Raw genomic sequence first — 26,469 nt, 5'->3', positions numbered from 1 at the left:
CAACATCGTGCAGCCCGCCTCCAGTGGTGTCGCGACAGGCGTGAATGGAGGGACGAATGGAGACGTGTCGTCTTCAGCGATGAGAGTCGCTTCTGCCTTGGTGCCAATGATGGTCGTATGCGTGTTTGGCGCCGTGCAGGTGAGCGCCACAATCAGGACTGCATACGACCGAGGCACACAGGGCCAACACCCGGCATCATGGTGTGGGGAGCGATCTCCTACACTGGCCGTACACCTCTAGTGATCGTCGAGGGACACTGAATAGTGCACGGTACATCCAAACCGTCATCGAACCCATCGTTCTACCATTCCTAGACCGGCAAGGGAACTTGCTGTTCCAAGAAGACAATGCACGTCCGCATGTATCCCGTGCCACCCAACGTGCTCTAGAAGGTGTAAGTCAACTACCCTGGCCAGCAAGATCTCCGGATCTGTCCCCCATTGAGCATGTTTGGGACTGCATGAAGCGTCGTCTGACGCGGTCTGCACGTCCAGCACGAACGCTGGTCCAACTGAGGCGCCAGGTGGATGTGGCATGGCAAGCTGTTCCACAGGACTACATCCAGCATCTCTACGATCGTCTCCATGGGGGAATAGCAGTCTGCATTGCTGCAAAAGGTGGATATACACTGTACTAGTGCCGACATTGTGCATGCTCTGTTGCCTGTGTCTATGTGCCTGTGATTCTGTCAGTGTGATCATGTGATGTATCTGACCCCAGGAATGTGTCAGTAAAGTTTCCCCTTCCTAGGACAATGAATTCACGGTGTTCTTATTTCAATTTCCAGGAGTGTAATATTTCTGTGATTGGGACTATGTTGTCCCAAATGCAAGTAAACAGCTCTCGTCTCGTTGTCAACGAAATACTAGTGATGAAACTTTCTTCCACCCTTAGAATTAGAATAAGCTATGTCCGAATTGAGAACACCCACACAAGCTAATTCCAAAAACCCTGATTGTGCATATGAGTGGAACACCAGGTCGGCTAAACAATGATGACAGAAGACATTGTTGTCTCACTGAGGGAATTACGTGGCGTTTTCCATGTGAAATACAAGAGTCTGAATCAGTAGGATTTTACGTTTAGCTCCTATGCTTACCATTACGAAGAGACTGTCCTAACAACTTCGCTGAATAAATAGTTAAATTATTGTATTTTGCACAATGCTTACAGCCATCATGATAATGTAAGTATGTATCCAGTGCCACCTAATTATGCTATGGAGAGAGGTTTGGGATCCCTCTGGGCTGTGCACCAACGCACTAACAGGTGTTAATGACCTATGACGCAAAGAAAAATAATCATAACACGAATAGAGAAAACTCCTCGTACACCGAGGAGGATAAAAGTCAAATGATTTATTGAAACAGTAACAGCATAAATGCGCAGCTCAGAATGGTTTCAAAATTAGAAGCCGTCTCTAGTGATGCAAAACGCCCTTCTACAAGACGGTGCGAAGGAGTCTTAAGGTTAAATCAGTAAGCATTCCACAGTGTCTCATGGACTGAAGGCATGTAAAACAGGTAATGACTTGCCTTGAAAGTACCTACAGCAAGAAACTGACATAATTTCATTATAAAATAGCCTTTCTCGTTATTAGCATCATCATTCGTGTCTATTTGCATCATTTTCATGTCAAATTGACATCATTAACAGGAAAATCTTTTATTCACGTAAAGAGCTTTCAGCTCTCGGTCACATACTCATAGTCTTTTTGTTCAAAGATAATGTAACAATATCAGCGCGTCAGTGGTTAGTTATTTAGGCAGTTTCATGTTCCATGGATCATTTGTGTGGTTAATCCTAATGATGTGAAACGACTAATTCTACATTCACATTATTCATTCATGTGTAAATACAGCTACATATTGACCATTTACAAATGGTTACCTTTTAAAAAATACAAGTGTCACTTAGTAACTGATAACCACCAGCTTTTACACTTTACAAAAATATACCTAAACAAGGAAAGGTCGACTTAGGATGGTCTGTGACCATAGGTCAAGTGGAACATCTTAGAGATCTAAGTCAGTTAGTTAGCGGAAGCTGAACAAAGACTCGCGGCACACTTGTATTTCTGTTGCAGCACCGTGTGGTCGACTTCTCGCGGAGTGGCGGTTGGGCGATATAAGTGACAGAGGACAATTAAATATTTCGGGTTGTTCAGTTAGCACTGTCTCCTAAGATGAATGCTTTTACTAACGCTTGCTAGCAGATTTATGAAATTAATTAACAGACGCCGTCATCTTGTTTCTTACGAGCCCACGTGGACTTCAGCTAAGTTATTTGTTCCACGTTCTCTTGATCATTTCATATGTTAACGCTTTGCACTCCATAATTATTTTTAAATAGTTTCAGATATGTTTTATGAGTAGATAATAAAGTAATTGAATTGAGTTTCTTTTCTCATTCGTTTGTGTAACCACAAGTGGTATTACTGAGGTAGCACTACTACCACGCTTTGCGTAAACAATTTTATAGTTATTTAGCTAATATGATAAATAGGTTTTCGGTATTTCAGAAAGTAGAGTATTTTTGTAATTCTTAATGTTGAGCACCATTTGGTCATTAATGATAATCATAACAAGTCTTTCGTTTCATCCGGTTATGTGTGACAAGGCCTAGAGAAATGTAAACTCGACGGAAAAAGAACTGGTTAATAATTCATGTTTATTTAAAGTCAGTTGTTCAATAATGTAATTGACTAAATGTGGCAAAATGGGATCTGTTCATGACTCACTTCTTGTAGGTAACACCTGAATTACGTGAAGGTCACTATATATCTGCATTACTTCAGCATCGTTAGATGATTCTAAGGTAATTGTGATCGTTGGTGACTATGATAACCAGTAGAACAAGAAATTTGGAGTCATGTGTCTTATTACTATTCATGACTCGAATGGAATTTTGATTTATCCATCCCTCATGGATAGTATACCAATTTACTACTTGTCGCATTTTGACCAATCTGGAACGCTCACGCTGGAACACATGCAGCTCATTATCATATGCATAACATCACATGTGCGTGTTACCTATAGGCAGGAGCAAGGGCAACCAATGAGATGGGATCCATGGTACTAAGCGCCCTGTCTCTTTAATAAAAAAATGTGTATGTGTGTGCTAAGGTCATCAGTCCCTAAGCTTACGCACTACTTAATCTAAATTATTCTAAGGACAAACACACACACCTATGCCCGAGGGAGGGCTCGAACCTCCGCCGGGACCAGCCGTCTCTTTAAAACAGACGACAGCCTGCGTGATGATGACACGAAGCCTGTCGGGCCCTTTGGTGCTTCTCGGGATTAGTAGTCTGTGTGTCTGTCTGTGATTTTACCTCACCTATCCTTTCGTTTCGCTCTCTTCCACGGCACCACGAACTAAACGCTACACCTGTCAGAGATACGGATTTTGTGATGTATTGGAGGAGGGAGAAGGGAGCAGGAGATTTACTGAAACTTTTTTAAAAGCCTGTCATATGGAGAAAGTGTTGTTAGAGTGTAGCGAACGACTACAAAAATTCTGATAATGAAAAGATATACGAGGTGAAAATAGGGGAAGAGGGAATAATACTGACGAAGAGTGACTAAATGGAACGGGTAACTAGTGCTTCGGCCATTGGATATGTGAACAAAATACTATGAACACTAAGTGCAATGAGCATGCTACCACTGTAGGCCAAACGCTGCCAATAAGGAACTGATCGTCGTTTCTACTGAAATATCCTTGTACGTAATTCTAATCAGTACGTGGGAAACTGAAATCTCTCAACATCGCACGTAAACAAACTGCTATCATACCTCCCGACAGCACCAACCCACTGGTAATGATGAATAAACGACCACAATTTTACACATAGCTGGTAAAGTTGTGTACGAAATTGTTCGATCGCTGACATGAAAGCTAAGCTTCCACAGTCAGTGTTTACGCTGATTATGCTTCTTTCGGATTGAGTATTGCCTGGCTTATTGCTGCAGTCGTCATGCTGAAGCCTGGTTTGATGTAGCTCCCCGCGCTAATCTATCCTGTGCAAATCTCTTAATCACTGAACAACTACTGCAACTTGTATCTAACTGAACTGCCCTTACTGTAGTTGAGCCACGTATTTGCCTCAAAAATTTCATTTCCATCTCTATCCTACATTACTAGTTTAAATATCCCTTGAAACCTCCTCTTTGTCAAGTTGTGTCACAAACCACTTTTCTCCTCGATCTGATACAGTACCGCTTCTTTACGTAGCCGGTGGACCCACCTTCAGTATTCTTTAGCAGAACCATATCAAAAGCCTCTCTTCTCTTGTTGTATGTGCTATTTATTGTCTACATTTAACTTTTATATGAGGGTTCTAAACATACCAGTCCCACAGTCTAATTAAAAATGTTGATAAATAATAATTCTCCTCGATCTGATACAGTACCGCTTCTTTGCGTAGCCGGTGGACCCACCTTCAGTATTCTTTAGCAGAACCATATCAAAAGCCTCTCTTCTCTTGTTGTATGTGCTATTTATTGTCTACATTTAACTTTTATATGAGGGTTCTAAACATACCAGTCCCACAGTCTAATTAAAAATATTGATAAATAATAAACAAAAAATTATTTTTTGAATATTTTTGTCTAGAGAAACCGGCGTAGAAATGTATATTATTCATTTTATGGGACACTGAATGCATATAGACAAAGCCTATGTTGACTGTTGCAGAAATCAGAAGTTCAAAAAATTGTACTTGCTTTCATTTTCTTGATGTCGTAATAGATGGGTTTGCTCGTTGTCCTTTAATAAAGCGGGTTACTCTTTCTGCAAAATGCCAAGGTGTTCACATGTTTTACAAACAAATTTCTTTTCTCTATAAACAATGAATCGTTATAATGCCTTCATGAAACAATACTGTCGATAATTAGTGTCTGTTCGTTGCCGGCCGCGGTGGTCTAGCGGTTCTAGGCGCGCAGTCCGGAACCGCGCGACTGCTTCGGTCGCAGGTTCGAATCCTGCTCGGGCATGGATGTGTGTGATGTCGTTAGGTTTAAGTAGTTCTAAGTTCTAGGGGACTGATGACCATAGATGTTAAGTCCCATAGTGCTCAGAACCATTTTTGTCTGTTCGTTTACGTAATAACGCAACTGGATAAATAAGTAATATTCTTGAATAAATTTTTTTTAAACTTCCTGTATTTAACCACAGTCGAAACAGTAAATTCTTCAATATAAGCATTTTGCATGAATTGTTGAATTTTTACAAATTCATATATACAGTTGTCATGGAGACGTCCCAGATTTGTCTCTCCACGTCTGTTCGTCATAACCATTTCATATTGACTCTCTCTCAACAAACTAACTACTAAATAACACTAAGTAAAATATAGATATTACATTTCAACAGTTCACACATATCGATGAGATCAGCGATAACCTTATTGTAGAAAATGTTATTCGAGTTCCTACCACGTTCTGTAAGATATAAATTGTTAAATAGCTGTTACGTATAACTTTTATAACGGGTTTTTAATCATTTGTGTCTTTGAAGAGTAAGTTTATCTGCTTTCAAATTCCGGTCTGAAAATGTTATGAGTACGGTAAATAATCCCCCTCGCCTGCTTGTGAAGCATTTCACGTTTATTGCCGTCACCTGACATTTTTTTAAACATACTAAAACATTTACTGATACACATTCACAGCTATACTGCTACAAGAAAAACAAAGGAAACAGAAAAAAGAAACAAAACTGACAGTTGATTGCAAAAATTCGGTTGTCGCAAAGTACGGCAACAGTGGAGCATAGAGGAGTGAGAGTCTCGCCCTGTAACTGTAACCCGCTGCCTCTCGTACAGACAACGAATATTATTGGACCGCCAGCGGTTAATGGAGGAAGATGCGCAGAACGGCTGAAAATTGGGCAGCCTCTGTACATGACTTTAGCTAGCATAGAAAGCAAGTCTAATGACATAGGATAATTATTGTTTTTGGAAAAAAGACGAAAATGTAAAGAAACAAGTCTTCAAAAGATAATGGAAAGAATATAATATAATAAAATGGATCCGCAAATTCACACGGAGAAAATAAACTTTACAGATGGCAAGAAATATCGTTAGCCTTAGAATGGTATCGAGAGCTTCACGTGACACAGCTGGATCGCCATCTACTACTGTATGGACACCACGAAAGTATAGATTCGTTTCAGGGTGTACTTCAAACAAATACTGTCCGACAGGACTTCCTAATACTAGAATGATAAGTCTGTTTGTTGTCTATAAAATCCCTCACCTAAACTATTACTGCTTCCGTTTAGGACGATCAGGGAGGAATTTGTGCTCTTTATTCAAGGAACAAAATGCTGCATTCCGTCTAAATCAACATCTTAAGTCAGCAACTGTTTGTTTTTGTTTTGTACAAGAGAAAAATATGCACTACTGGCCATTACATTGCTATACCACGACGATGACGTGCTACAGACCCGAAATTTAACCGACAGGAAGAAGATTATTGTGATATGCAAATGATTAGCTTTTCACAGCATTCACACAAGGTTGGCGCCTACAACGTGCTGACATGAGGAACGTTTCCAACCGATTTCTCAAACACAAACACAGTTGACCGGCGTTGCCTGGTAAAACGTTGTTGTGATGCCTCGTGTAAGGAGGAGAAATGCGTACCATCACGTTTCCGACTTCGATAAAGGTCGGATTGCAGCCTATCGCGATTGCGGTTTATCGTATCGCGATATTGCTGGCTGCTCGCGTTGGTCGAGGTCCAATGACTTTTAGCAGAATATGGATTCGGTGGGTTCAGGAGGGTAATACGGAACGCCGTGCTGGATCCCAACGGCCTCGTATCACTAGCAGTCGAGATGACAGGCATCTTATCCGCATGGCTGTAACGGATCATGCAGCCACGTTTCGACCCCTGAGTCAACAGATGGGGACGTTTGCAAGACAACAACCATCCGCACGAACAGTTCAACGATGTCTGCAGCAGCATGGACTGTAAACTCGGAGACCATGGCTGCGGTTACCCTTGACGCTGCATCACATTCAGGAGCGCCTGCGATGGTGTACTCAACGACGAACCTGGGTGCACGAATGGCAAAACGTAATTTTTTTCCGATAAATCCAGGTTCTGTTTACAGCATCGAATGGTCGCATCAGTGTTTGGCGACATCGCGGTGGCTGCACATTGGAAGCGTGTATTCGTCATCGTCATACTGGCGTATCACCCGGCGTGCCATTGGTTACACGAATCGGTCACCTCTTGTTCGCATTGACGTCACTTTGAACAGTGGACGCCAGCCGTATGGCCGTGCGGTTCTAGGCGCTACAGTTTGGAGCCGGGCGACCACTACGGTCGCAGGTTCGAATCCTGCCTCGAGCATAGATGTGTGTGCTGTCCTTAGGTTAGTTAGGTTTAATTAGTTCTTTCTAGGCGACTGATGACCTCAGAAATTAAGTCGCATAGTGCTCAGAGCCATTTGAACAATTTGAACGGTGGACATTACATTTTAGATGTGTTACCACCCGTGGCTCTACCCTTCATTCGATCCCTGCGAAACCCCTTCATTTCAGCAGGATAATGCATGACCACATGTTGCAGGTCCTGTACGGGCCTTTCTGGATACAGAAAATGTTCGACTGCCACCCTGGCCAGCACATTCTCCAGATCTCTCACCAACTGAAAACGTCTGGTCAATGGTGGCCGAGCAACTGGACCGTTACAATACGCCAGTCACTACTCTTGATGAACTGTGGTATCGTGTTGAAGCTGCATGGGCAGCAGTACCTGTGCACACCATCCAAGCTCTGTTTGACTCAGTGCCCATCCAAGCTCTGTTTGACTCAATGCCCAGGAGTATCAAGGCCGTTATTAAGGCTAGAGGTGGTTGTTCTGGGTACTGATTTCTCAGGATCTATGCACCCAAACTGCGTGAAAATGTAGTGACATGTTAGTTCTAATATAATATATTTGTCCAATGAATACCCGTTTATCATCTGCATTTCTTCTTGGTGTAGCAATTTTAATGGACAGTAGTGTATTTTTAACTGTACTGAGTCTGAACAGGAGTAAGTGTATTAGATAGCTGTGTTTTATATGGCTACTTCTTGAACAATACAGTGCAGTTGTTTTTACATAATTAATTAAATGTGGTTATTTGGACAAAGGGACAGTTCGTAATATCTCGTAGACAATAAAATATTTTATCTAGTGCATGCAAGGAACACACGTTGTATAGGTAGGTTGCCGCTGGTGTTTCCTGTCTGAACAACTGAATTCGTTGTCTTGTGTAGTAACGGGTAATCGTAGGTAGGGGGAAACTTGTAGAACAACCTATGACCCCGGGAGACAGCATAATAGTGCAGTGTCACCGAACTAGAATCGTTGGTACAGTATGTCAAAAGGGTTAAAGTGACAACCTTCCCGTAATAAAAGCGTCAGCGAGAAACTCGCAATCCACGTGAAGCAATGGTGTGTTGATCACATAATAGGTTGATGAGAGAAGTTTTACAAAATTATAATTTTCATTAAGAAAACATAAACAAATGTGTGTGATTATTAAATTGCTATCTGACTGCTTTAAGTCTCGCTTTAAGCTATTTTTGTTAAACACGCTTTGGAAAAAAGTTAATATCAGCGTAGGCTTTCAATCCAGAGGTAGCTTCGTGAATAACTTAGGACACTAAACTGAAAATAAACGAGCCAAATACATTGGCTCAAGACCGTTCAAAATTATTTGTGTTAAATTTATACAGGAAACACATCTGCGGCCTGCAATCAAATCAAAGTGACATGGATTGCTGTCAGCAGGTGTCCTTTTGCAACATGACAATGCAAGGTCCCACACTGCCCGTAAAACAGTTGCAACAATCACAGACCTGCATTTTGAGAGTCTTCGGCATCCACCATACTCACCAGACCTTGCCCCAAGTGATTTCCATATGTTTGAACCACGGAAAGACGCAATGGGAGGAAAGAAATTTCGTTCTGATGAATAAGTACACCACGCGGTGCATGAGTGGTTGCGCGGACGACCAAAAGAATTTTTTTCTAAAGGAATTTATGCAGTTTGTAACCACTGGAGGACTTGCATTGAGTGTGGGGGAGATTATGTTGAAACGTGATACAGCTTTGTACTAGACTCCTGCATGACCGAGTAAGCAAGCACAAAATACGGGATGGGGCGAGCATACCCTAACTGGATAGGTTGCCCGCACTAGTTCTTGTGACCGAGCATAGAAACCGTGACCGAATACGTAGCACGTAACTTCAAACACGTTACACGTGTCATTAACAGTGTGAGACTGCATCCAGTACGGGCTTCTCATTTGTGGTGTGTGTCTCTCTCTCTCTGTAATGATGCAGCGCGAGGAAGCCACTGCAGTAAGACGTAACATTGAAACCAATTTTTACACGTTGAAGAAACGGGAAGGTCTAAAAAGCCAAGTATGGAGCACATTTTTGATGGTTGTAGAGGAAAACAGTGCGTCTAGTGGGTACGTATCGTGCACAAACTGCTCCACTTTATTGTTTTTCCAGTCGGGAACCACTCATCTAAAGAAACACAGTTGCAAGAAACCTCACAAAGATACAGTTCCTTCAGGGATACAGGCAGTAATAAAAAACAGTATTGCAGCAAAGTGTGTTGCAATGTGTGCTAAAGATATGAGAACTTTTAATGCTGTTTCCGGTGCAGGTTTCAGAGAACTAGGCCAAGAATTAATACAACTAGGTGCGCATTATGGAGAAATTAACGTGGCAGATGTCATGCCACATCCCTCTACCATAAGCAGACATGTCAAAGAACGAACTCATGCAATACGAAACAGTATAATGCCTTCTGTTATTGCAGAAGTTATTAATAAAACATGTGCTGCGACATTTGATATGTAGACTGATTCGCATAATCAGGTGCACTATTTGACGCTTACAACACATTACATTAACACAGATTGGTCTCTTGTAAACAATGTTTTATTTACAACAGAATTCCCAGATGTTAGGAAGACGGGGGTTAATATTATAAAAGAAAGTGCTGTATGAATTTAGTTGTGTTACGTACCCGTTCTTGGAAACGTTACTTTTGTATTAAAACAGGGCCGGCCAGAGTGGCCGAGCGGTTCTAGGCGCTACAGCCTGGAACCGCGCGACTGCTACGGTCCCAAGGTGCCTCGGGCATGGATGTGTGTGATGTCCTTAGGTTAGTTAGGTTTACGTAGTTCTAAGTTCTAGGGGACTGATGACCTCAGAAGTTAAGTCCCATAGTGCTCAGAGCCATTTGAACCATATCAAAAGAAGGAATTTCTAAAGGAATTTATGCAGTTTGTAACCACTGGAGGACTTGCATTGAGTGTGGGGGAGATTATGTTGAAACGTGATACAGCTTTGTACTAGACTCCTGCATGACCGAGTAAGCAAGCACAAAATACGGGATGGGGCGAGCATACCCTAACTGGATAGGTTGCCCGCACTAGTTCTTGTGACCGAGCATAGAAACCGTGACCGAATACGTAGCACGTAACTTCAAACACGTTACACGTGTCATTAACAGTGTGAGACTGCATCCAGTACGGGCTTCTCATTTGTGGTGTGTGTCTCTCTCTCTCTGTAATGATGCAGCGCGAGGAAGCCACTGCAGTAAGACGTAACATTGAAACCAATTTTTACACGTTGAAGAAACGGGAAGGTCTAAAAAGCCAAGTATGGAGCACATTTTTGATGGTTGTAGAGGAAAACAGTGCGTCTAGTGGGTACGTATCGTGCACAAACTGCTCCACTTTATTGTTTTTCCAGTCGGGAACCACTCATCTAAAGAAACACAGTTGCAAGAAACCTCACAAAGATACAGTTCCTTCAGGGATACAGGCAGTAATAAAAAACAGTATTGCAGCAAAGTGTGTTGCAATGTGTGCTAAAGATATGAGAACTTTTAATGCTGTTTCCGGTGCAGGTTTCAGAGAACTAGGCCAAGAATTAATACAACTAGGTGCGCATTATGGAGAAATTAACGTGGCAGATGTCATGCCACATCCCTCTACCATAAGCAGACATGTCAAAGAACGAACTCATGCAATACGAAACAGTATAATGCCTTCTGTTATTGCAGAAGTTATTAATAAAACATGTGCTGCGACATTTGATATGTAGACTGATTCGCATAATCAGGTGCACTATTTGACGCTTACAACACATTACATTAACACAGATTGGTCTCTTGTAAACAATGTTTTATTTACAACAGAATTCCCAGATGTTAGGAAGACGGGGGTTAATATTATAAAAGAAAGTGCTGTATGAATTTAGTTGTGTTACGTACCCGTTCTTGGAAACGTTACTTTTGTATTAAAACAGGGCCGGCCAGAGTGGCCGAGCGGTTCTAGGCGCTACAGCCTGGAACCGCGCGACTGCTACGGTCCCAAGGTGCCTCGGGCATGGATGTGTGTGATGTCCTTAGGTTAGTTAGGTTTACGTAGTTCTAAGTTCTAGGGGACTGATGACCTCAGAAGTTAAGTCCCATAGTGCTCAGAGCCATTTGAACCATATCAAAAGAGAGAGACAGAGAGAGACAGAGATAAATACATTGTGTGTGTGTGTGTGTGTGAGAGAGAGAGAGAGAGAGAGAGAGAGAGAGAGAGGCGTTGGATTTGTACAGTGCAGAGCAGTAAGCCGGGGCGAGGCGAGGTGAGAGTCAGCGGTGACCGGTCATGCTCGGTTATCCACTTGTCCGGAATCCGGACAACAGACATGGGGCGAGTACGTGACCGAACCGAGTCGTATGGGGCCGGACACGAGAGACTCTGTCCCCACGTCAACAGGCGAGCCGTGACCGGTCAAACATTGAGCGTTGCAGCACTCTACTTTGAACCACTTCTGCACAGTAAATAATATTTTAAAAAATATTGAAGGTTTTCATTTGAATCACCCTCGTAATAAATATTCCCGGATGGAGCCTACAAATAGATAAATAGTACATGCAGATACAGCTACATATGTAAGTGTGGAACTACAAGAAGCATGATGTTCGCGATACGCGTGCACTCGGTCGCATAACAGCAAGGCGTACCGCCGCACTGCGTCGGTTAAGGCAGGGACCGGAGACATGGACCTGGGGCTCGAAGCGTGCCGTGACACCAACGCTCGTGCACAGTCTCCGGGTCGGGCCTAAGTTAACGCATACGGCACATACGCTGACGCGGAACGGGCGTCGTCCAGGGGAGGCGCGCGTCGCCAAACTTGCAGCCACCAAGGCCGGCACAGCCCTATAAAATGCCGCCGTAGCCTCGAGGGGCATCAGTCACATCGCTGTCACCGCCTCTGACAATCGACGTCACCATGAAGGCTTTCGTAAGTGGCGATCCTTGCTGCGCTACGCGCTCTGTCCTTTCCTGTCTAAATCAAATACACAAGTGTGTGTGTGTGTGTGTGTGTGTGTGTGTGTACCTTCCAGCATATCTCTTGAATGCATGGAGCAACTGCAACCAAATGTGACACCTGTATGTGACTTCGTATGCTAAAAATTTAACCGTTGGGCTATGACGTTCCAGGCACACTTAGAGAGTCGGATGAGAGTGTGAAGAATGTGACAAGTAAAAATTGGTAAAACTAAATATATTACCGTAGCATCAATAGTTTTCGAGGTTAGTCGGTGAATTGGTGACAGTACAGACATTAGTTTTAGCGGTGAGAGGTTCTATAGGAGGTGGTGGCATGTCAAGCATGTAATTTTAACCAATACATTACTTATTATCTTAAAAAAAGATAATTGCGACCAGGACACTCTACACTCTGCAAGAGGGAAAGGGAGAACTCGAATAAAGTCGGGGGAGGAGGGGGGGGCTGTGAAGCAGTGGGGAGGGAAGAGTGACACGAAAGGCTAACTCTGGAACGCCTGGAGAAATGTCATCCCAACTTCGCAAATGGTTTAATACTAAAGGAAAAAAATTGTGCGGACACAACAACCGTAGCAGGTGCGAGGTTGGAAAAGAGATGATTATTTTTAAATATTCGAAAACGAAAAATACCAAAATCGAATTTATACTGGATTGCCAAGCCGACTGAAGATAGTCATGATGAATATAGTATGGCTGTGGAGGTTCGGTCAGGACCGAAAATCTGAATTCGGAAAGGGAGAGAATGAAACACTGTTTTTACTCGATACCATTCATTCCGATAGATCTCCATTCTAACTTCAAGTGATTACAACATAAAATGAAACCAGGATTTTTTTTATCTCTATAAGGCGCTCATATGAGTGAATATTACCAAACTATCACTTTAATTAGTCATGGTTGCAAAATACTGATATGAATTATTTACAGGAAAATGGAAAAACGAGCAGATGTTGACCTGAGCGAAGTTTGCGTTTCGGAGAAATGTAGGAACACGCGAGGTAATACAGGCCCTACAAGTTATCTTAGACCACAGGTTAAGAAAAGACGAACCTACGATTGTAGCACTTGTAGACTTAGAGGAAGCTTTTGACAATGTTAACTGAAAGAGACTCTTTGAAACTCTTAAACTAGCAGGGATTTTAAAAAAGCAGGGAGCGGAATGTTATACACAGCTTGCACAAAACCAAACTGTAGTTATGAGAGTCGAAGGACGTGAGAGGGAAGCCGTAGTTGAGAACGAAGTGAGAGAAGATTGTAGCCTATCCCCGATGTTATTCAGTCTGTACATTAAGAAAGCAGTGAAGGAAACCAAAGAAATACATGGGGAAGGAATTGAAGAACAGAGTGAATAAATAAGAACTTAGCGGGTTGCCAATAACATTAATTCTGTAAGAGTCAGCCAAGGGCTTGGAAGAGCAGTTGATCGACATGGACGGTATCTTTTTGAAAAGATTTGCTGCTTATCAACAGAATTAACAAAAGTAATAAAATGTTATCGAAGTAAGTCAGGTGCCGCTGAGGGAATCAGGTTAGCAAATGAGACGGTGAAAGTAATAATTCAGTTCTCCTATTGATGTAGCATAACAACTGATGATAAGCTGGAACGTAGGGACAAAACAACATACCTAGGTGTCGTGTTGGGCAGATCACTGACATACAAATATCACTGCGAACAGACCGGCCAAAAGACTGCCCCCAGGAACAACATCTTGAGGCAACAATCGAATAGTAAATGCGGAGGCAGACCAACTATATTAAGAATAGCTGTCCAAGCACTTTGCTTTTCCACTACGGAATATGCGTGTCCCGTACTCTTCATTTCCGCACATGCCAAAAAAGTCAGTACAAGCCTAAACGACATGTGCAGGCTCTAAGAATAGCGTGCATGAAACCCACGTCACTTGGGAAGCTACATAAAGCGGTCATATTCTCAGACACTGAATCCCAAAGAGCTGCACATGAAAACAAAGAAAAATTTAAATAGAATTTCTATGAGCGCATCATGCGACCCCACCAGACAAACCGCGGAAGAGATTCCTTAGTATCGAGTTATATAAAACCCCGAAAGATTACCCTGGCTCGCAAGAGATGCCCAGCGGTAGTACATCACGCTGAAAGATTTGGATGACACTGAATCGCATCAGATCACGTGTAGCACCTGTCAAAACAAATGTAATTAAATGGGACCTAAAAGACGAAGCAGACAACAAATGCGATTAAGCTGAAGATCAGGGCGTGGGACATCTTCTACCATGTTCCAATTGTCCCACTGAATGTACCTTTAACAACTTTTGGCTTGACAAGAAAGAGTAGCCCGGTGTTGGGTCGAAAAACTTTAAAAGAATTTTTCAGGACGCAAGAAAATAAAGTAATCGATGATAGCCGAAGTAGAGAGGATGTGAAATCTGTATTTCATTTGGCTATAATAAGGAAATCTTTTCAGAAATACAGGAAGTTTTTTACACCGAATATAAATTATAAGTGATAAGAAGTCTTTTCTGAAAGCATTTGCCTCAAGTGTAGCCTTGTATAGAAGTGAAACATGGATGACAAGCAGTTCAGACCAGAAGAGAACAGAGGCTTTTGAAATGCTGTCCTATAGAAGAATTCTTAAGAACAGATGGGTAGACCGCGTAACTAATGAGGACATACTGAATCGAATAAGGGTGAAAAGAAATGTGTGACACAGCTTTATTAAAAGAAGCGATCGGCATCAAGAAATTGTACTGCAGAGAAGTGTGGATTGTAAAAGTTGTATAGGGAGACCAAGCTATGAATACAGTAACGAGTTTCAGATGGATTTAGGTTACAATAGGTTGATAGGATACGTTCTGAGGCAACAAGAAATTATCAGTTTAGTATTGGAGGGAAGTGTAGGGTGTAGAAATTGTAGAAGGAGACCAAGATGAAAAATACAGTAAAAACGTTCAGATGGATGTAGGTTACAGTAGTTATACGTAGATGAAGAAGCGTGTACACGATACAGCAGCGTAGTAAGCAGCGTCGAAACGGTCTTCGACTCAAGACCACCGTGTTACTCTTAAGGATGGTCTTATCTTTCTTCCACAAGAATTCAATTATTCTTGTACCAGTAGGAGAAACAGCTTATACTGTATATAATCAAGATAGCGTTAAATTTACATTAAAAAAATTTGTAAGAGACTCTAGTTCGTAATTTATACGCTATCTGTATATTTGCGAGTGAGTCATATATGTTTTTACTCTAAAGATACTTTCATTCCCTTTACTGTTTGATAAAAACTTTGGAAAAGTTTCTCGATAACTTGCATTTTTATATTTTTCGATAGGTCATCTTGCCATTTAAATTACATAACATGTTTCGGGAAAGGTTTTCTTCAATTATGTGTCCAAAAAACTATAATTCTGGGTTCGGAGTAAGTAGCGACCGCACCTACGTACAATTTTTTTCCATGTTTTCAAGCTGCGTAATGTACTCAACTCGTCAACACATAGAACTAAGATAGATTCAGATGACGATAATGTACAGTTCATATCAAAACATTTAAAGTATATTCTCAGAAAAAAATTCATATAAATTGCACCAAATTAACGTATCAGGGAGGACGGTGATTCAAATCCCCGTATGGATACCCATATTTAGGTTTTCCTGTAGTTTCCGTGAGTGATATTATTTAAATGACGAGACAGTTTCCTTAAAAACGACACAGCCACTTTCCTTTCTCAGCCTTTCTCAACCCGAACTTATGCTCGATCTGTAATGACCTCGCCTGAACACCAAACCCGGTTTTCGTTTCTAATCCAGCTTCCATTTGTGGCATACCCGTAAAAAATGGTACCCATACCAGGTAGATATGGTATATCATCATTGTTTCCTCGGCCAAGGGTAATTATGTGAATGCTGCTTCCAGTTGAACATTGCCTTTTTTTTTATAAATAGCGTTTACAACATACGATGTAAATGTCACAAAAATTACTTAGGGTATGCAGTCCGAAACGTGTCTGAGCGCAGTATTGGACACAAAAGTCATTTAAGTACAGAAACTTGGGAAATTCAGCGACAGCAAAACAAAGGCTTCCAGTAGAATATAAGAACTCCTCTGGAAATTAGAAAATCTTATAGCTCATCTTATGAGGACTTTGTAACTTAGAAAGCTGTAGAATATCGCACGTACACTACTAAATTTAAATCATGCAGTGATTGTAGAGTTAACGGACCCTGGGGCTGGGCGCTAGAAAATGCTTTATTCTCCGATTCCCACATTTTCGGACGCAAATCCCGCCATAGGGAAGTCACACCACAAATATGGTAAGTTAAGCAAAGGTACACAAACACTTCGTTCCCAGCAATAAGCCCCTGAGCAGAGGATGGTGAATATCTTCGAAAGCCCGATTTCAAACATCAACACCCAGGAAATTTTATAGAGATGGTGACCCTGTGATGGTGTTACAAGCTTTCAGGGACGATGTTGTTGTTGTGGTCTTCAGTCCAGAGACTGGTTTGATGCAGCTCTCCATGCTACTCTATCCTGTGCAAGCTTCTTCATCTCTCAGTACTTACTGCAACCTACATCCTTCTGAATCCGCTTAGTGTATTCATCTCTTGGTCTCCCTCAACGATTTTTACCCTCCACGCTGCCCTCGAACGCTAAATTTGTGATCCCTTGATGCCTCAGAACATCTCCTACCAACCGGTCCCTTCTTCTTGTCAAGTTGTGCCACAAACTCCTCTTCTCCCCAATTCTGTTCGATTTCTCCTCAGGGACGATAGAGAAGGATAAATAAAACAATCGTAGGTAAGTTAGTCTGGTCCGGAAACGATCGAGTCGAAAGCTACAAGCGAAAACCGTTCTGATACCTCCATCAGTAGAATACATGTACCGATACACTTGCTGCTAGGGTAATCGACTTTCAGAGATGATAGTATCGACGTTATTCAGCGGTTGTTCACGTATCTGGTCAGGCTGAACCAGACTTATCTGAAAAAATGAAAAAGTGACTATTCAAACATACCGATACATTATCTAAAAACTGGCACTAGTTAACAATTGTAGATCGTCTAAAAGTTTTAAATCATGTAAAACCAAAGGAAAGTTTAAGAGTAAAGGTGAAGATCCTTTTTTTTATAATGATCTGACACTTATGATCACAATCTACAATTGTCACACTTTTCGGCAAACTACCTTCCACCGGAAGAATGTTTTGTAATGTTAGAATGTGTTACCTAATGAATTCTTTTCCACTTAGATAATGTTGCAACTAAACCTGAAAAAGAGTTACGTCAGTTCCATTTTTGTCGTCCTGTATGCGATGAAAGCAACAGCATGTGTATGAGCTCGTAGCTGTTAGCAACATCATGTGTATGAGCTCGTAGCTGTTTGGTCGCAGATATGATGCACACAGTAACAAGCTAGACCACTTGATTAAGTATTAAACAACTGTGGTGTGAATGGTATTTAACTCCCAAACATTCTGCAACTAGTAGAACAGTACGTTACATCGTACATTTTGCAAAAAATTCATATAATGAGACAACAGAAAATGCGTCACTACCAGTGTGTGTTAACACTTTGCCGCCAGCACGTCTCCTACAAATTTATTTGCTTGGCGCCGACAGCGCTAATTCGGATTACTTGGCTTGTTGCTGGCCACTTGTCAGCTTCCCGTTGATGACACGCTTCCATCATATCGACTTTCGCGCGCTTTAATTTCTCCGGATATCCTCTATTTTGCCGTATCGTTCCACAAACTCGAACTCTCTTTTCAAGTAACTTCTCTGCAAGTTCTACACTGCTATAATAATTATCCATGTAGAGGTGATGCCACTTTCCATAAGGTGACAATAGTTCCATCACTGTTTTTGCTAAAGATTGTCCAGCGCCGGAATATATCTTGAATGAGGAAACGTATCCCGTACTCGAATCACACAGCATCCGAATGAGTATGCCATATTTCATAATTTTCGACGAATGGGAAACTTTAAATTTTAACTGTCCACGCCACGGTATCATTTCCTCATCAATTGAGATGTTTTGACTTAGGTTAAATCCTTGTTTAAACTTTTTGAAAAAATAATAAATTGTAAATTGCACTTTGAAAAGCCGGTCGGCATTATTCGGTTTACTGTTGTTTTCGGAAAAATGTAAAAATGATAATATTTGTCTGAATCGATTGTGAGACATGGTTTTGCGAAATATCGGTGTGTCTATCAACGGATTCGTTGACCAGTAATCATCGACCCTTGCTTTTCTTTTTACAATTCCCATAAAGATAGCAATCCCAAATAATTTTCTATTTTGGCATTTCCATAAGGATAGCAAGCCCAAATAATTTTCTAATTTGGCATTTTTATCCAGTTTCCTCCTATTGCAATTTTGACTTGTTGGTTTCGATGCTAATATATTCAAATAGATCGTTCCCAATATATAATTCAACGATATCCACGACGCTCTTTGTATCTTTGGGAAATATGTGTCGACCTGGAGATCCTTCAAATTTATTATTGGTTCTCAGTAAATCATAGTCTGTCTTCTTCGTCTGATTCATTCGAATCAGTTGGCAACCGTAGCGTTCGCCGAATTCTTCTTCGACGTATTTCACTATCTTCCGACGACTCTGCTTCACTTGCATTTTTTTTTTATATCCAATGTCTTTTTCCCAATCGGCCAAGCCGTCCGGAACGTCAGAGAACACGTCCGCGCATTCATCGTAAATAATCGTATCGTCTCTTTCATCTGCCATGTTGAAAGTGCACAAGTACTTACAAAAAAGAACAAAAACTGGTTGACTTGTGTAACTTATTGTTACCTAAACAGAACATCAACAGAATGAAAAAGATACTAAAGTGCTGTCAGCGGCCACTGGGCCATACTATGCACACGACACCACTGTGGTGTCGTCGGTCGGCAAAGTGTTAATAGTGGCTTTTCTCTCTTACCATATGAGAACTTAAGAAGAAACGGACCTACTTACGCCACGCTCCGAAAAGCACAGCACTGTAAGGGTATCTTGCGAATTATAGACACATGAGTCGCTGAATGTGAATTACCTGCTACATACTTCAAAGCTTAGCCAAATGCAGGCACATCTCATGTATTGACCGGCAGGGATTGTCGGGCGCTGCCAGTGGTGGTTGTAAAAATGGCATCAAATCAGCGGGATGAATCGCTCGTGAGTTCCAAAGTGCTGTTTGCAGTCCAGACAGCAGAATGGTTGTGCGTAGGGAGTCAAAGAGAATGGAGTACAATGATTGAGCATCTCCTCATGAGTCACACATTTCTGTACTCAGTGCTACACTACGCTCGAGGTGATACAACGAGACACGGCATCTGACAGCGGACGACAAGAATTGAGCGATTTGGAGTGGTGAATCACGCTGTTCAGTGTGGCAAACCGATGAACGCGTTTGGATTTGGGGAATGCCTGAAGAACATTACTTGCCACCGTGTGTAGTGCCATTAGTCCAATACGAAGGAGTGGGTGTTCCAGTATTGGGGTGTCTTCGGGGTTACGGTGTGGTCTCCTTACTGCGCTTAAGAAAATGCTAAATGCGGAAGGATATGAACACATTTTGCAGATTTGTTTATTGCATGTAGCAGAGGAACAGTTCGGAGACAATCGCCCCATTATAAGTAGCATCTGTGAGCAATGGTTTGTGGACAAGCCGTCATAAAGGGGAAGGATAGATACACACTACAGCAAATGTAGGTGTCCTCATTCTTTTGATCAGATAGTGCATTGTTGTTGTTGTGGTCTTCAGTCCAGAGACTGGTTTGATGCAGCTCTCCATGCTACTCTATCCTGTGCAAGCTTCTTCATCTCCCAGTTCATACTGCTACATACATCCTACTGAATCTGTTTAGTGTATTCATCTCTTGGTCTCCCTCTACGATTTTTACCCTCCACGCTGCCCTCCAATACTAAATTAGTGATCCCTCGATGCCTCAGAACATGTCCTACCAACCGATCCCTTCTTCTAGTCAAGTTCTGCCACAAATTTCTCTTCTCCCAATTCTATTCAATACTTCCTCATTAGTTATGTGATCTACCAATCTAATCTTCAGCATTCTTCTGTAGCCCCACATTCGGAAGCTTCTACTCTCTTCTAGTCTAAACTATTTATTGCCCATGTTTCACTTCCATACATGGCTACACTCCCTACAAATACTTTCAGAGACGACTTCCTGACACTTAAACTTATACTCTATGTTAACAAATTTCTCTTCTTCAGAAACGCTTTCCTTGCCATTGTCAGTCTACATTTTACATCCTCTCTACTTCGACTACAGGGTGTGTTCTGTGTTTACAGGTCTGCTCTCTCCTCGTTGTCCTGCTGGTGGCGGCCGTGTTGGCCCAGGAGAAGGCCAAGGAGACCCTGAAGGGCGCCGAGGCCTACTACGCCTACGCCGCCCCCTACGCCTACAGCGCCTTCGGCTACCCCGCCGTCAGCGCCTACTCCGCCTTCCCCTACCCATACTTCTACCGCTGAGTGTGGACGTGTGGGACTATGTTGGAACGCCGCTCCACAAACACCTAGTTCGTTTCCGTCTTCTTCTCCGTTGTCTTTTTCCAATAAAATTTGATATAAAATAAATGTTCACTTATTTATTTGTTCGCCGATGACATTGTAATTCTGTCAGAGGACTTGGAAGAGCAGTTGAACGGAATGGACAGTATATAAGATTGTAATTCCGTAATCTCCCAACAGTAAGAAATATATTTATAGCATTCAGCGTAACCTCCCACAGATAACTGCCACACAGTTCCTACTGCAGTCAACACTGCTCTTTGGACTCAGATTCTCTTATAGCTTACATGTCGCAGGCAGCGCGTGAGCAATACATCGAAATTACATCTGCTCGAGTGCGCTAGCAACATATTCTTTAATCATGGACCTCTTACAAGATTTAAGATGAACATCAACAAAAGCAAAACGAGGATAATGGAATGTAGTCGAATTAAGTCTGGTGATGCTGAGGGAATTACATTAGGAAATGAGACCCTTAAAAGTAGTAAAGGAGTTTTGCTATTTGGGGAGCAAAATAACCGATGATGGTCGAAGTAGAGAGGATATAAAATGTAGACTGGCAATGGCAAGGAAAGCGTTTCTGAAGAAGAGAAATCTGTTAACATCGAGTATAGGTTTAAGTGTCAGGAAGTCGTCTCTGGAAGTATTTGTATGGAGTGTAGCCATGCATGGAAGTGAAACATGGGCAATAAATATTTCGGACAGGAAGAGAATAGAAGCTTTCGAAATGTGGTGCTACAGAAGAATGCTGAAGATTAGATGGATAGATCACATAACTAATGAGGAGGTCTTGAATAGAAATGGGGAGAAGAGGAGGTTGTGGCACAACTTGACAAGAAGAAAGAACCGGTTGGTAGGACATGCTCTGAGGCATCAACGAATCACGAATTTAGCATTGGAGGGCAGCGTGGAGTGTAAAAATCGTAGAGGGAGACCAAGAGAAGAATACACAAAGCAGATTCAGAAGGATGTAGGTTGCAGTAAGTACTGGGAGATGAAGAAGCTTGCACAGGATAGAATAGCATGGAGAGCTGCATCAGACCAGTCTCAGGACTGAACACCACAACAACACTTATTCATTTACCTATTCCTCTACTAGAGTTTTACTGTTCAAGCGTTCCCTTAGAAAATTAAGAATGACAGTGCTGGAAAAACTCTTACGTTATTTGATACAGAAACAGCTGAGTAAACCTGAACGTACTCAGACATTTCTCTCTTAACTTATTCTGATCATCACTAAACTGACACACAATATTTTACCTCAACGCAATCTGACTTTCAATAATCCCTACAAAAGAATGGCCGTGGGTAACAATAACCTATACCTTTCATGAATCACTTACCTCACAAAAATCTTCGTTACTCGAACTGCTGCAATACAGCGAGCGCCACTACTGCCAGGTAAATAAAAGGCTCTAACTACTGATAGGCACAGTTAGCAAATGATATGTATATAATCAGTTCATGACATCCATCTTTAGAAATTTCCTTTTTCTGGCGGACACACGTCCAATCGTCCGCTAATATTAACATCTCAAAACTCTGGCTTCTCTCTCCCCACATCCACCACTGCTGGCGGCACAGGTTTTCATGTTGGTAATGCCACGTAGCGCTGTGTATGAAAATCACTGACTGTGCTGTATGCAGTTTGTGGCTCCTTGGACTCATTTTTGCAATATTCGCTATTGTAGTGTTGGGCAGTTGGATGTGAACAGCGTGTAGCGTTGCGCAATTGGAGGTGGAGGCTCTCCTGCGAACCCAGCAGAACCAGCACTCCTAAAAGAAAGGATATTGCGGAGACATGGCTTAGCCACAGCCTGGGGGATGTTCCCAGAGAAGATTCGCGGGAGAGCTTCTGTAAAGTTTGGAAGGTAGGATACGAAGTACTGGCAGAACTAAAGCTATGAGGACGGGGCTGAATCGTGTTTGGGTAGCTCAGTTGGTAGAGCACTTGGACGCGTAAGACAAAGGTCCCGAGTTCGAGTCTCGGTCCGGCACACAGTTTTAATCTGCCAGAAAGTTTCAACCTCTCCACAAGATTACGACGTTCGACGGCAGCAGCTCCACGAGTCTATGAGAGGGATACTTACAGTGATTAGTAATTTGCATTATAAATCCCATTCAGTGGTATATTACATTTTTAACCTATTACATTATTACCTGCTATAGGTTCCTGATTCCAAAATTCCTATTGGCATGACGAATTACAATAAATATGTAAGAGAATTAAACACAGTTAAATATAATGTTGTCCCTTTGAAAAAATCATGAGCAAATCTAAATTAACTAACATTTAGTTTGCATTAAAACACTCCTTCAGCCGAGTATTCTTTTATTTGAAACTGATTATTTAATTTCATTTAATTTGTATTCTGGCAGTAAACAAGCTAAATATTGAAAGAAAAATCGTTTATGCTTCTATATTCTCATGGTGTGTCGATCGCTTGGTAAGAAGTACTTCATAAAGAATTTCATTCGTTTGAAACTATGGTTTTTCTGATCTAATTAAATTCATCTAAAAACAAAATTTGTAAATATAAGTCCTGGTGTCCTGCGACGTTTGTGAATCGTGTTCAGATAAGTGTTACGGTATTCACAGTACGTTTTAACGTATTAAAAATGTTCTGTCAACATCAATAAGCACAATGACTCAGACATGATAAACTCAGTAATTTTGGATAATATTTCCATCAGCACACATGATACAATATTATGTAATCGAGATGTAGTCGCAGTCGAAAATTATGAAAGCTACTGCTGTAGTCAACTGATTTTGCAGTGAATTATTTCAAAATTATCCATCATTTCAAGAAACTAAATTATTCAGCCAGACCATTTTTTTTCCCTTGGAAGCTCAGCATCTGTATTACTCATTTTATTCGTTAATAATTCCCTATCGAAATTATTGTAGCTGAGTGAATTGTCATAGCCATTCTTAGCTATATATTTCCCCCACTACGTTTGCTTTAGAATTGTTGTGTCGAAAGGAACAGTGGCTGAAAGACTCTAAGTGCCGGATACTTAACCGGAACAATTAACAGGTGATTTTTGTCAATAATTTCTTGTGACAAATTACCTTCGATGTGGTAGAATGTTACCCTTGGAAAACGATGACTGATTAGCTAAATTCTCGGCACAGTCTCATGTTCTACGCCTCGAATAACAGTGCCTGACATTATTGTTTACTGAGCGTGAAGTAGTTGAGGAGGTTCAGGCATGGCTCCCCCGTTCACTTGACTTTAATCTTTTAGATTTCTAGCTATGGGGTCATTTAAAGCCATTCACGTATTGCGCACTAGTGTAGAATGTGCACATATTACAGGAGCATCAGTCTCGTGTATGTGACAAAATGCAAGGGGGACCAGGTATGTTGGCAAGGTTTCATGATTCTCTGAGAAGGAGGACTGAAGGATGTATAAGACTGGGTGGTCACCACACTTAGCACCACCTGTAGCATCGACAGACGGTTACCATAAGACAGAATGGCTCATATCTCGGAAGTATTTGAGAAGCGGAAATATCAAATATTCTAAGTGCCAGTTTCAAATTTGGAAGGATAATCAAAAAACAATTTGCCTCTTTGTATGCATGACCTATTTGTACACAAAAAATTGAGAAGGTTTTCTGATAGCACAAAATTATGCTGCTCAGCTCATCACTGCAAACAATAATGAGACAAATTAGAAAATAAATAATGTGTTAAGAGCGTCCTATGTGCCATACCTGCGTACTGATTAGTTCTAAGTGCCGAATAAAAAGTTTTAGTTTCAAGTGCCATTAATACTGAGACACTACATTTTATTTATGATAGTAGAAGCACAGAAATACAGCATTAACGTTTTAACTAGTTGAACACTACTCACAAAATCGATTTCTCATCTCTTTTGAATTTTTTATACTAGAATGACAATACTGAATTCAATGAAAAAATTTAGTACTGACATCTGTTTCTTAGAAAACTCCCTTCTCGGGATCAAATGTTGCTAAATTTACTATAGACCTCCCTGTGTTGTTGAGGAAGCTCTTCCTGTTTTCCAATTGATAAACAAGGCTGGTCTTACAGATGAAGAATGGCGTGGCATATATTGGACACGGCCTTTATTCGTTTCAGCATACTGGCATGTACCTATTCTCTTTCAGAATAAGAATTTTTATAGCTATTGAGTATGAGTATGAGTCACGTCGTTCACACTACGCTTCCAGAACTTCCACGTCTGCAATGACAACGAAATTTCAACAGCGTATTTAAACTCAAAGAAAGTTTGTACGCAGGGGTTCATGACTCTCGGAGGAAAAGGACTGAAGGATGTGGAAGACTGGTCAGCACACTTAGCACCTCCTCGATTGGACTTACATGGAATCGGTTCATAGCTTTAACTGACTAAACAATATTGCGTAAATTTTGCGTAACAAAGGTCTTGCTTATACTTCTTCGTTTCTCTATAAAAAAAACACTGTACAGCTAAAAACTCTGCTCCCACTCGCCAAAAACTTGTGTATTTCCTCAAAGCATCCCAGGCTAACGCTAAACATCATCAAAAACTAAATTTTAGAAATCTTAACGTGTGGCAACTGCAACTCCAGAGGGTAAAAAGAACAGGCGCCAACTAATAATGAATGTTGGAAATATTTTCTCCTTGATTTGGCACTTGTAACAAACCGAGGAATATGCAAAAGAGTACCGAGAACATAAAAGCACGGAAAACTGGTTTGGTGCGAAAATAGCACTTAGAACGTTTGACATTTCCACACTTTGTTTTTGGACTCGTATTTATTAGACTTCTTTTCTACTTTTAGGCAGTGCTCCTGTGACTTTCTGATACACGTTTCTGAATAACCTATATATTTGTGGTGTGCTTAACCGTGATCCACAAGAAATTTTCTTTTCTTTTCATACGTTGTACAAGGTGTGCACATAGTCAATCTCTCATCTGAGGTGAGCTGTGACTGTAATGAAAGAAGACATGAATTCCTTGAATAATAAGTACACAGGGTTAACTATAATAATATGTTCCCTGTTCTTTTCCTAGTATCTACTGCACTTCTGAGCATAGTTACATATTCATTAGTTTCTCAAGCCACCAGTTTTCTTAGTAGCTTACTGCCATCGTTGAGGGCATTCCCCATATATTTTGTTGGAATATGATAAAATATATATATGTGTAGTGCGTATCATACAGTATGAATATTTTATTATGTTGCTGACAGCAGACTTAAGGGCCTTTACTAGATAGTCAAGAGTGTACAAAAGTATTAAAATTATGCAACTTTAGACTAATAATGTCACAAAACGTTTGACTGTTTCTTTATTTTTTTTACATTAATATTTTGTGCAGAAATCATGAACTAAAACATATTTAAATATCAATGGGTATTCGACTATTATGAATATCATACCACTATAGATCAAGTGAAAACAGGGAAGTTTCAGCTTATGGTGTAATTTGATGTTGTTTGAAAATGAAAATATTCTGGATTTACGACGCGATCAAGTTTAACATCTCTCTTTTATTTTATTTGCACACTTAATATTTTCGTTGATTCAATCTTGGAAAACGTTTTTCTATCCAAAACCGGTATTGGCCACCA

The 26,469-nt window shown here is 41.1% G+C and overlaps 1 long non-coding RNA gene across 1 annotated transcript; it reads left to right on the top strand.

Moving 5' to 3' along the window:
- Positions 1-12,275: 12,275 nt before the first annotated feature.
- Positions 12,276-20,946, top strand: LOC126354932 (uncharacterized). The gene is made up of 2 exons (XR_007565404.1): positions 12,276-12,327; positions 20,662-20,946. It is a non-coding gene; the product is annotated as an uncharacterized LOC126354932 (long non-coding RNA).
- The last annotated feature ends 5,523 nt before the right edge of the window (positions 20,947-26,469 follow it).

This window comes from Schistocerca gregaria, chromosome 3, assembly GCF_023897955.1.
Source record: "Schistocerca gregaria isolate iqSchGreg1 chromosome 3, iqSchGreg1.2, whole genome shotgun sequence".
Taxonomy (NCBI): Eukaryota; Metazoa; Arthropoda; class Insecta; order Orthoptera; family Acrididae; genus Schistocerca; species Schistocerca gregaria.
The sequence above is the reverse complement of the archived record's forward strand: the minus strand, read 5'-3'. Positions and strand labels throughout refer to the sequence as shown.